Source organism: Olea europaea, unplaced genomic scaffold, assembly GCF_002742605.1.
Source record: "Olea europaea var. sylvestris unplaced genomic scaffold, O_europaea_v1 scaffold1685, whole genome shotgun sequence".
In the NCBI taxonomy this organism is placed as follows: domain Eukaryota; kingdom Viridiplantae; phylum Streptophyta; class Magnoliopsida; order Lamiales; family Oleaceae; genus Olea; species Olea europaea.
The window spans coordinates 109,701-122,652 of NW_019234529.1; the positions used below are offsets into that span (position 1 = coordinate 109,701).

The following is a 12,952-nucleotide window of genomic DNA, read 5'->3' on the forward strand; positions in this document are numbered from 1 at the left end:
TTGTACACACACAGCCACAATGGTTGACGCTCGAAAAACTGAAATATTCAAAATTCTCGTGTCTATTTTAAACTGAATACACAACAAATCCTTAAATATAAAATCCCCAAACTTAAAACTATAATTTGACAGCAATATTGACCAAGTGTGGGATGACGTAAAGTTGGTCACAAAAGGGATACACGCTATTGATTGCATCAAATTTTCGTTTATCATAATAATAATAATAATAATAATAATAATAATAATAATAATAATAATAATAATAATAATAATAATAATAATAATAATAATAATAAATAAATTTAATTGCTGAAACTCTACTTTTATATATCTCTCTAATTCAGTATTAAATTGTAAAGAAAATTTTATGGACATTAAGTACACATTTATGAAAGCGTACTTCATATTTGAATTAGAATGAAACGTCACAACTCACAATAAAATTTAAAGGTTGACTTAGTTAATATTATATATAGGTTTCCGCTGTAACACGTCATAATAAATAAATAAGTAAAAAGTAAAATTTTGACTTAAATCCTCTTGCCATTATTTGTTGTGTATATATTTAACTTTTGAATGAAGAATGAATTTCATCACTACACAAAACACTTATTGAATACAATTTTTTAATGGAAAAAAGATATTGTTCACGTTGTTGTTTGCATCATCGTCAGAATTGTTAAGTATGGTGACAAGTTTCAAACAATTCGTAGATTTGATTCCTTCCAACAACTAAATCATTATTTTAGCTGAGAAATTAAACCAATATCCATTTGGTCAAAAATATTAGTTACAGCTCAAATTTCTTGCTTATAAATTTAGTCCAGAGTTTCAAAAATAAATTAAACTGACCAAAGTAATGAATAGCTTGAACTAGTGTTTTTTTCCTTCGTAAAATGAGACATAATTTTAATAGTCTTTTAATCGAGACATTTAGTTTATCATCTATAGATGTAGTAGGAGATGTGACTAACTACTAATAATAATCTTGAATATAATATTCTTAAATAGTATTCCTACTTTAAATAATGTGAGGGACAAGGAAAAAATCGAAAAGAGATCAGGCCGGCCAGAGAATTGAGAGAAGAAAGAAAAATTGAGCAACCGCTTTTTCCAATTGTCTTTTTGGAGAAAAGAATTAAAGAAATCAACCGTGTTTTCCAATTGCCTCAAAAATAATTGAGGCAGAGAAGAGAGAAATCAACTGTCTTTTTGGAGAAATTTTCCTTTTTTCCAATTATCTTTGATCTGACTCCAAAAAATTCTCTCTTTTTCTTAAGCGATGATTGACGATTCTTATTTTTCATTAAACCCTAGCTGAAAATCTGAATTACCTCTTATCTTTTCTTTATTATTTTTTTCATGATTTCACTGATTTGAATTTGCTTTGCAAAAACTTGTTAAAATCTGAATTCGCTTTGCTTGAATATGGAGATTGAGGATTGAGGAAGCACGACATAATTTTCCTTCGGAAAAGTTGAACACTTACAAGTGAGTTTTTGTTTCCTCAACATATTTTTCTTCAATAATTTCTCCGAATATTCAAGAAAATATAAATTCCTTTTTAATATATTTTCAATGTTCTCAAGATGGATTCACTGTTCATAATTTATAATTACTAATTTAATAAGTGAAATCAATTAACTTTGAAGAGATTTACTGTTACTGTGAAAATGGGTTCACTGTTCATAATTTATAATTACTAATTTAATAAGTGATTTCAATTAACCGTGAAGTGAAATCTGCTAATGAAATTGATTCATTGAATTTTTACTATCATTTTCAAAATTGTAGTTATTAGAATCTTATTTACGATCAACCACATTACAAGAACAATTAAATGGATTATCTTTGATATCTGTTGAGCAAGACTTTCTAGAAAATATTGATTACAAAAGTTCAATTAGTGAGTTTGCTTCTAAAAATGCAAGAAGAAATATTTTTATATGATTTGTTGCTAGAATTTTTCAAGATTTGCTTATATAAAATTGCACGAAGAGGCTAGTGACTTGGATGGTTCTTTGTTGATTACATATGAATTTTGATGAAACTCGAGAAATGCTTTTGAGCTTTATTTATGTTTTTCTCGTTCATGTATGTAAATAAAAATTTTAAAAAAAACCAATATTGAAATATCATATTTTTGCAATCAAATAATATTATTGAAATAATTTTTTTTAATATATGTTTTAGTTACTTGAAGGGGCACCATTTTAAAATCTCGCACAAGGCACCCAAATTTTTTGGACCGACTCTAATTGCAACTTCTGTTGACAAATTTCCATATATGTCTTGATATGTTATATCACTAACTTGAAACCTGAAAAAAGAAAAAGAAAAAAAAATTAAGACCCCTCTTCAGAATTAATTTAGCAAATTCGTGATATGCGGGCCTGAAAATCAGCTTGTGGACAAGTTTGGAGTTGACTGGACTAAAGTTCACTGAAGCGGTTACTTTCAGCAGTTATATGTCAAGCAATTAACATATGCAAAGCAGTTTCTGCAGGCGAGTTGTTTATTTGTCTGGTTGGGGCAATTTTCAGTTAGTTTATGTTGGAAAGATAAATAGAGTGACTACTTTAAAACCAAAAACAAACTTATCAATCTTACCGAAAATTGGACAGAATAACGGCAAGGAAACAAGAAAAATTAGTGTTCTGGGTGGGAAACTTTTGAATTCTTTCCCTAATTGCTGGGGGTGTCAGCCATACGAATTTGTTATATGCTCAGGGCATGAGACACAAAAGCATAGAGTGCATTGTTGTAATCCATTGTCAAGTTTCGTGGGTTTTCTATTATTGTGATGATAAAAGTTGGGAAGTATTTTCGTGTACTACATGTGTGCGTTTATAAATTAATTATGTCCCTTTCATAAAGTTCTGCATTCCTTCATTACATAAAGAAATCTGAGTGTAATTAGGTGGCCGACTTAAGAAACTTAGTGTATTATAGGCGAGTATTTACTACATCAACGTTGACCCTATGCCATTCTTTCTCTACATAGTTCAAATTGAAGATTAATTTCTGGCGAGAATGTTGCCTAATTCACTCATTTATCATTTTAAGTTACAAATACTCTGTCTTTTCAATTCTGATTATAAAAGTTGAAATTTCACTTTATTAAATCCATGTTTTTTCAATGCTGATTATAAAAGTCAATAATAAACAATAGATTAATTTGTTATAAATTCAGTTTGAAGTACATGAACTTTTTCCGCTACATTCCTTCAAAACAATAAGTACTGATGACCATAACACGTCATATTAACTAGTTATATTTTCCTTACATTCCCGATCAGATGCAGTGCGTCATTAGAGGTAAATCCTCACGAAAATGTGTACTAGGATGAAGATATATTTTCAAGGTCGGCCCTAATATTTTGTGGGCCTTATACCAACTTTAAATTTGGGACCCTGTTGAAGAAAAATTATGGGATAATTAGGCTCAATGCGGCCCATTAATTAAAAAATTGATAATTACCCTTCATTTTGCAAACTTTCGTTACACTTACAATATATGTTCTCAGAAGAAAGATGGATGCAATTCAACCCCAACCAATCCGTAAATAAGTGATTTCTCTTTGCCAATATCTGGGTGATTTATCACACATAGGTTCCTCGGCTTTTCTTGAGATAAATCGATTGTGCCTCTTTTTGCTCCTCTTCATGGCTGAACGTGTGTTTGTGGTGCAAATATTGATGGCAAATGTTGTAGAGTTCATAGAACAATGATTACGAATATCCATTAGCCTTTATTCGACCTATGTATTGAGCTACAAATATTGTGTTATGATTTTGTCCACCATAATCCCGTCTCCTAATTTGGAGCTCGGTTAGTATCGTAGGAAATGACACAATCAGGAGTAGGGCTTTCCTTGGTCTCCTTGGTAACCTAGTCTTTCTAGATTTTGAAGGGTATGGATATAAATCCACACCCTTGATCACCATCATCTTAGTTTAGAGACTCCAAATACTATTCTTTGTATGGTCTTTTTTTTTAGGAGAGGGGTAATAAAAGGATAAAAGTAAAAGAAAAAACTAAAAATTCACATATGGAGTGGACTATAATTAGCTCTAGAGGCAAATATAAAAATCACTATCGTGGGAGTGAATGGTGGTGGTATGTTTAGACTAAACGTGTGAGTATTTATTGTTAAGGCTTTATCAAAAGAGATTGTCACTTTTTTTTTCTCAATTTTTTCAATATTTTGAAAATTTGTCATTTTATTGAAAATTTTTACCAAAAGTCTTAACAGATGAAATAGATACTAATTATTCAATAAGAAATCCACCATCATACTATTTTTATCACTTTCGTTTAGTGGTTGTCACTTTTTTTTGAATTTTTGTCACTTTCTTTTTTTGAATTTCGTCATTTTTTTTGAATTTTCGTCACCTTTTTTTTTTTAATTTGCATCACTTTTTTGAGTTAGTAACTTTTTTTGAATGTCATTCTTTTTTTAAAATTTTTTGTCACTTTTTTATTTTCTGTCAATTTTTTTATGTGTAACTTTTTTTAATTAATATCAATTTTTTTAATTCTTCACTTTTTTAAATTTCTACCACTTTTTTTGGATTTTCACTTTTTAAAAAATTTTGTCACTTTAGTTAACTTCTTATTTCTATCATTTTCCTTAGTGACAAGCATCAAATTTTAATAAAAATGACATTGTATATCATTTTTTATTAAAAAAGTAACACTTAACTTTTAAAGTGACATTGGGTCACTTCTTCTTTATCTTTTTTCTTTTTAATTAAAAAGGTCACAATTTTTATAAAAAAAAAAAAAAAAAAAGTTACATTGTATCACTTTTTAATATCACACAGTATTTTTTACTTCCAAAAAATATTTCATGTGATTTTTCAAAGCAACTCTAATTTTAAGGATATTTTTGTAAGTTGCCCAAAAATCATCATGTTCTTACTTGAACCTTCTTATAAAGAGTTTTAATATAATCATGAAAAATGTAATATAGATAACTAAGCACCAAATTTTGAAGAGGAAAATAACAAAATGTCAAAATTCAAAATGCAATACAAATTATAAGTAAAGTTTGAGATATATTATAATGCAATTGCAAAATGGTCTTTTCGCTTCTTTTATCATTTTTTCACTGTAACTATTTTAAACAAAATTGACTATGCATTTAAGTGGTTTATGTACAAAATTGGACAATGTAGACTGCGGGAGATAGTATAACGAAATGATGAAAATGACGATAAAATACAAATGAGATTCTAATTTTATATTAATTTATACTAAATTAATTTGCTTCCCAATGACGTGTTGTACTGAATTCTGCAAATTCAAGTTGTTAGTAGAATAATTCCTCTTGAACAGGATCGAAAACAGAATTGTAGGAAACAAACCATTGTGTGAATTAATGATTGAGTGTTATGTTTTTTTTTTTTTAAACTTTCCAATCCCAAGTCGACACGTGTTTCCCCTTGTTTTGAATCTGTCTCCAAGCCTATTTATATAGCATGTTTGTTGTTAGATTTTCTTTAAAAGATATGAAAATTGCTAAGAAGTTATTGTATTATTGGGTAGTGTGTAATATATATTTATACGTTTTTTTTACTTCTTTAGTGAAGCCATTCTGTTTATAATTAGAATAATGCCCTGTTTGACCTCCATTATTTCAATTTATAACTTTTGGAATAATATTTTTTGAAAAATGTGTGGTTAAAAAAGAATGAAAAGTTTTTGATTAATGTGAAATATTATTTTATGAAAGATTGTGTGGTTAAAAATAATAGAGAGAAAATTATAATTTGAAATAATGGGTCCAAACCGGGTTAAATTCTTATGTTTTTTAAAAGGGGTAATTACCAAAAAAAACATCACTATCGTTTTCACTCCTTGAGAAAATAGTACATATCAATTCAAACTTGACATTCACACTCTCATTTTAAACCTTTCAAACAGAGTTGGTCCTTTTCGTCACATAGTATTTTTTACTTCCAAAAAATATTTCATGTGATTTTTCAAAGCAACTCTAATTTTAAGCGTATTTTTGTAAGTTGCCCAAAAATCATCATATTCTTACTTGAACCTTCTTATACAGAGTTTTAATATAATCATGAAAAATCTAATATAAATAACTAAGCACCAAATTTTGAAGAGGAAAATAACAAAATGTCAAAATTCAAAATGCAATACAAATTATAAGTGAAGTTTGACATATATTATAATGCAATTGCAAAAGGGTCGTTCGCTTCTTTTATCATTTTTTCACTGTAACTATTTTAAACAAAATTGACTATGCATTTGAGTGGTTTATGTACAAAATTGGACAATGTAGACTGCGGGAGATAGTATAACGAAATGATGAAAATGACGATAAAATACAAATGAGATTCTAATTTTATATTAATTTATACTAAATTAATTTGCTTCCCAATAATGTGATGTACTGAATTCTGCAAAATCAAGTTGTTAGTAGAATAATTCCTCTTTAATAGGATCAAAAATAGAATTGTAGGAAACAAACCATTGTGTGACTTAATGATTGAGTGTTATGTTTTTTTTTTTTTTTTAAACTTTCCAATCCCGAGTCAACACATGTCTCCCCTTGTTTTGAATTTGTCTCCAAGCCTATTTATATATCATGTTTGTTGTTAGTATTTCTTTAAAAGATATGAAAACGGCTAAGAAGTTATTGTATTATTAGGTTGACTGTAATATATATTTATACGTTTTTTTTACTTCTTTAGTGAAGCCATTCTGTTTATAATTAGAATAATGCCCTGTTTGACCTCCATTATTTCAATTTATAATTTTTGGTATAATATTTTTTGAAAAATGTGTGGTTAAAAAAGAATGAAAAGTTTTTTATTAACGTAAAATATTATTTTATGAAAGATTGTGTGGTTAAAAATAATAGAGAGAAAATTATAATTTGAAATAATGGGGCCAAACCGGGTTAAATTCTTATGTTTTTTAAAAGGGGTAATTACAAAAAAAACATCACTATCGTTTTCACTCCTTGAGAACATAGTCCATATCAATTCAAACTTGACATTCACACTCTCATTTTAAACCTTTCATACAGAGTTGGTCCTTTTCGTCATGTTCCGTTAAATTCCAATTTGCTTGAAAGGTTCTTGTTGTTCGCCTTAATTAAGCAAATCATCCATATCATTTTAATTTTGATATTTGATTAACATCTCTTTACGTAAGAGGTCCTGATGAGTTAACGTCATAATACTGAGCTCAAGCTATATGCACTAAAGTTCTACCACTTCGTGCTGGAGACTAATGAATATGTCGTTTCTTAACCTATCTAATCAAGATGGACAACATTGCCACGACTTAAAAAATTCAAGACGGACAACATGCTCAAACTATTTTTAGATCGTTTAGCTGACTTGGTAAAAAAATCCATGTAATACTTGCTTCCCTAACGTTTTTAATTCTTGATTTGCAGTAAATTTTGGTTTATTTTTCAACTTATAACAATCGTTTATTAAATGCCCTTTTTTCTTGCAATGATTGTCAAATTTGAACTTGCACGACCACCATCAACAATGAGGCCATCTCCATGACCCTCAGATACTATAATATGCTTCATCTTCTCCTTTACATATAGAGCATCATATACTTTGATGGTTAGAGTATTACAACTATATAACACAATAAAATCATCCCAAATCTTCTTCATCATATTTGAACTCAAAGATCTCCCAATTAGCAACGATTTCCTTAAAAGTAGTTTGGTGATCTTCAAGAAATGTACATTTTATCATATGATTAGGATATAGACGTTGCTTCAAATGTAATTCGCTAGTAAGATTCTTTGTTATACTTAATTGGTCCAATTTTAACCATAATGCTGCAATTGACTTCTCCCTCAAGATGCCATGAAGAATATTTTTTAAATGATAAAGATGTATTTAAGATAGGGTCACCTTTCGATCCCTCCATTATTTTTTCTCTATGGTCCAAGTTACAGGCATCTTGTCAAATTCCAATAACACGTCTTTCAAATTCATCTAAGAGATTACTGTTTGTATCTTTACCTGCCACAAAACGAATCTTATATTGTGATCTAATAGCGAAACATCATACTTTATTTTTGTCATTACGAATCAAAACCTCGATCGTCCCAAGAATTTTAAAACCCAAAACTCTGATACTAGTTCGTTGTGAAACGAAGATGATACAGGATTAATTCGATACCACTTCATTGAAGAAATAAAAGATTATAGCCATAAATGAAGTAGAGATCTCAAAGGCACAAGAACAATGTAATTTGTAGAGTAAATGAGTATTTATTATAATATGGAGAAAGAATAAAAAGACTTGTGCTTACAATATTTCTAACTTAGTCTAAATCATAATGAAGAGCCAATTATATACAGGGAAGAAATAAGTTATGCCCAAATCCTAATGGTAGAGTTATAGCTAAAGTAGAATGCCGAAAAAAAAAAAAAAAAAAAAAACCTTGTCAAAGAGCGAAAAAGGGGCCTAGGCTGGAAACACCATTACTTGAGTGGGTAGCTAGCGTTAGGCTAGAAGTGCCCTGGCCCTTGAGCGCAATGCGAGCTCCAACTTCTCTACGTTTGGCACTTGAGTGCTCAAATATGATGAGAAAACCTTTCGTTTCGTCTCATAATTTTAGCCTCTTCCTGTCCAACAAAAATTTCAACTCTTAATAGGACTTCTAAATAGAATTTCAACTAAAAATTGTCAAATAAACTTAAATAGAATTCTACAATAGCATTCCAAATAAAATTTCTCTGAAAGTGTACTTTAATTAGAATTTTTAATTACTTTAATAAAGAATTCAGGTCCCATCAAAATTCTAACATGCATGAATTAAGAAGTATAGTAATGTAATATTGGGAAGTACAAAATAGTTCAATTTTATAACTAAAAATTATATTAATTTTAATAGTAGGAATTGGCAAAAAAAAAAAAAAAAAACCAAGTTTGATGTATATGCAGTATGCTTTGAAGCAAAAGTATATTATGTTATTTAGACAAATTAATCTCTTATAACTTTGATTATGGATAAAAAAAACAAACATAAAATATTCGTGTAGAAACATGGATATTCTTAGACATTTTGAAAGGAATTATGGACAAAGTTGACAAATGATATCTTAACACTGTCTATTGTCTATTAGATTTTTGCGCTCCCAAGCGTTTTTGCGGCTGGAGTCTTTTGGACCGCGTTCTTCTGCCTATATTTCGGTTAATTCAGTTAGCTATTAGCTATAATCTTCATCCAAGTCAACAAATCCATTTACCATTTACGCAACTTTCGGGAAATGCACTTGAGATTCAGATACAACTATTAGTTTAACAGCTTAAAAGTCGTCACATAAATTATGTACATTTGGTAAGTTGTATTCTTATAATGAAAAAATAAATTAAATAATTTATAGTATATTGTATAATTTATTTTGTATTATCTGCAAAAGATATTCTTAAATGGTATTAAGAATTGATTTAGTGACAAATTCAATGACGGATCCAAAAATCCTGATGAGTACGGATTGTCCCCCAATATAAGGAAAAGAAATTTTTCGACGAAGCCAGCATGGGCGGCCACAAGACTCATTGAATACCAACTCTGCCCCCGATGACAATAAACAGATGCATTAGTATTTATTATTATTATTTATTTTATTTTATTTTTTTTTGTTGAAAACTGGATTGCTCTATAAAGAGATAATCGGCACATTTCAACTAAGTTGATACCCACCAGCCATCCCCTACGTAAAGAAACAATTATCCATAATACAAGTCAAAAAGACAAATAAAGCTAATATTAGGACTTGATATTCAATGTTTCAAGCCTAATTATTAGTTGGTAAATCTGCACTGAGTCGATAGAAAAAGTTGTTGTAGGATTGGTTATTTACGAGATCTTCTTAAATCGATGACCAAATATGGTTCTCATTTGTTTATTTCTCATTGTAGACTTTCTCTTGAAAATTTCTTGCATAGTGACGGGCTTATCTATGAGTCCCTAGTTTAGGCTTCATCAAATTGCGTCAATAAAATCCTATGTTATTTATGATTTTGCATTTGGTGTTTGGTTCGATTTACATTTTTTTGTGGTCTTGGGTCAAAATACCCAACAAGACCTATTCTAGTATTGAGCCCCCATTTGACCCCATTAAATTTTATTTCATTTTTCTTTCTTTTATTTTCAATCACACAATCTTCCATAAAATAATATTATACATAAATCGAACACTTTTTCTTATTTTTCAACCACTCATTTTTTAAAAAAAAATATTATTTCATCCATATTCATTTCAAAAATGGGGATCAAACGGGGGCTGAAACTACTCATTTTTTACCAACAACATCATGTTCTATAGTCATAATTTTATTGGAATATTTTTTTCTGAAGAATAGTGCACGAAAGTGTAGTAGGCACATAAGCCTCCCCATCATCTCTTCCTTTCACCCATATTCGTGCATTACCTTTTTGCAGGTGATGTCTGTGAATAATTTTTAGCATTTTAGATTAGCATTCAATTTTCATTTTCTTTATAGAAGTCATATTTTCAGATTTATTATCACCTTAATTGTTATTAACTGAAAAACTCCATCGATAGTTAACTTATAAAATAAATATATCCCCTAATTGGATATTGATTTAGCAATATACTACCCATGTGATAAGTGGATATCAGATTACAGCAAGTACCAAGCTTTTGTTTTTAACCATCATTCATACGAAAACTTTGATTTCTTGTATGAAATGCAAATTTTCTTTGCTCATTATATTCTTACCATAGCTCGACTTATGTATATGGCCTATATTCTTGTATAAGTATAAGTACTGTAAATAATTTTCTAAAGAGACAAGCAGCTATTTGGCTCAACTGAGCCGGAAGACTTCCCAATGGCGTTAATGCATGACGAATGAGCCGCCTCATTTTTATAGGTCAGCTTAACATCTTCCAAGGTAATATCACTGCATGGATTTTCCTTGCTGCAGTCAAATTTTACTGCAGTTTCTGTTGCCGAACTCCCATGTCTGTCTTGATATGTTACATCACTAATCTTCACGCCTGAAACCTGAAAAAATTAAGACCGCTTTGCATAATTAATTTACAATTGAATGGTATATATTAATTTTATTTTTTTAATAATGAGTTCCCATGTCTTAATTACCTGACTGGGGCAATTATGGTCGTCGGGACAGTAATTTCGATCAATAATTATGGGGTTTTCAACATTAACCATGACTAAATGCTGGAAAAGAATATTTTAAAGAATCCATTGCTTGGCCTGGCCCATGTCTTCACCCTCGCCCCATTTTGAGTTCCTGTAAATGTAGCTGATTTAACTGTCACATTTTGCACTCCAAGTTCTTGCAAATCCCAGCCTAGACTCCCAATGCTGCAGAAAAGGAGCACAAATTAGTTAACTCAGCTAAATAAATTGTTGGGATACATTACGTTATACTTCCTCTGCTCCAAAAAATAGAATTGCTTTCCTTTTTTATCTATCCCAAATAAAGGTCACTTTCCTTGTTGAGATTATAATTAATTTCTTAGTTTTCTAATAAAGTCCTATTTGAAGTGTCTTGTTATCAACAAATATGAATTATTCTTATTTAAGCCATTATGTAATGTAGAAATATGTTAGGAAAAAATAAAAGAAAAATTTATATTTTCAACTATATAACTTACATGTTTCTTAATTCGTGTGAAAATAGAAATATGTTTATCTTTGTGGGTCATAAGGAGCCTGATTATATCTATTTTAATGAAGATTGTGTAGTTGAAAATAAGTATTGTAGAAAAAATAATGTAGTAAAATGGTTGACAAACAAAAGTTATATCTATTGTGGCTATCAATTTTTAATTTACGTTTTTAGTACCTAATTCCATGGCCAGGGTCGCATGCAATGGTCTCAATCCACAAGTTCGAGGTGCCGGGGCCTATAGAGAGACAATCATCTCCGGTGCCAATCCGAGAGTTCATAATTGTGACTCCTGTTGATTTCTCCACGTGAATTCCGTCAGTGTTTGGGCTGTTGCCCGGTGCAGAAACCTTTATTCCCACTAGCTTGGCATTGTGGCATCCATCAACAAGAATGTTGAACTTCTGGCTATTTATTGAAGACAATCCATTCATTATGATGTTGTTGGAATCGTAGAAGGCCAGTGTCCGAGCAAGAAAGAATCAAAAAATTACGTTAGAATGTACAACATGACAAAAAGTAAAATCCACTTTCTTCTTTATTAACATACCGTTGCTCCGGTTGGACAACTCTTGCCGGAATTTTTGCAAGCCCACAAATTAGCCCCTTGGGCATCTAGGGTTCCACCAATAACAGAAACGCCGGTCACACTTTCGAACTTGATCCAGTTACCAGAATTTCCTATAACATTGAAATCAGATGGAGCTACTAGTGTCCCATCAATTTGGATCGTTATAGCAGTGTTTTTGCATGACTTGCCGGCAAAAGTTGCAGCTCCGAGCAAGTATATTCCCGGTGGCACGTAAATGGTAGCTGGCTGTGTAGAAGCACATGCTGAGGTCCATGCACTCAAGAACGCCTTGGTACAATCAGTTTTTCCATCAGATTTTGCTCCCAAACTTTGGACATTGTAATTAGCATTGGCTGCAATTGATGAGTAGTGGAAGAATGTCAAGAGGAAATATTGGAAAGCAAGGAAAAAACTTAAAGCTCCAGCCATTTTTTTTTCGTATGTATGTGTGTGTTATAGAGATAGGGGGAGAGAGAGAAAGAGAGAGGGGATGAGGAGATGAAGCAGTTATAAGAGGTATTTATAGGGTATAATTTGAGTGCAAATTTAAACAGTGATGGTGTTTATGAGAAGAAAAATTGTTTGGACAAATGAGAATTTCAAGTTATTTAGCTCAATAAGAAAAATATGTATGGCAATATAAGAAAGGAATCTTGTTTTTTTATACCTATTTCTTAAGAGATATTGCATAGAATAAAAAAAA

At 30.3% G+C, this 12,952-nt stretch overlaps 1 pseudogene; it reads right to left on the minus strand.

The window, feature by feature from the left end:
• Positions 1-10,741: 10,741 nt before the first annotated feature.
• Positions 10,742-12,727, minus strand: LOC111377601 (annotated as a pseudogene).
• Positions 12,728-12,952: the final 225 nt, after the last annotated feature.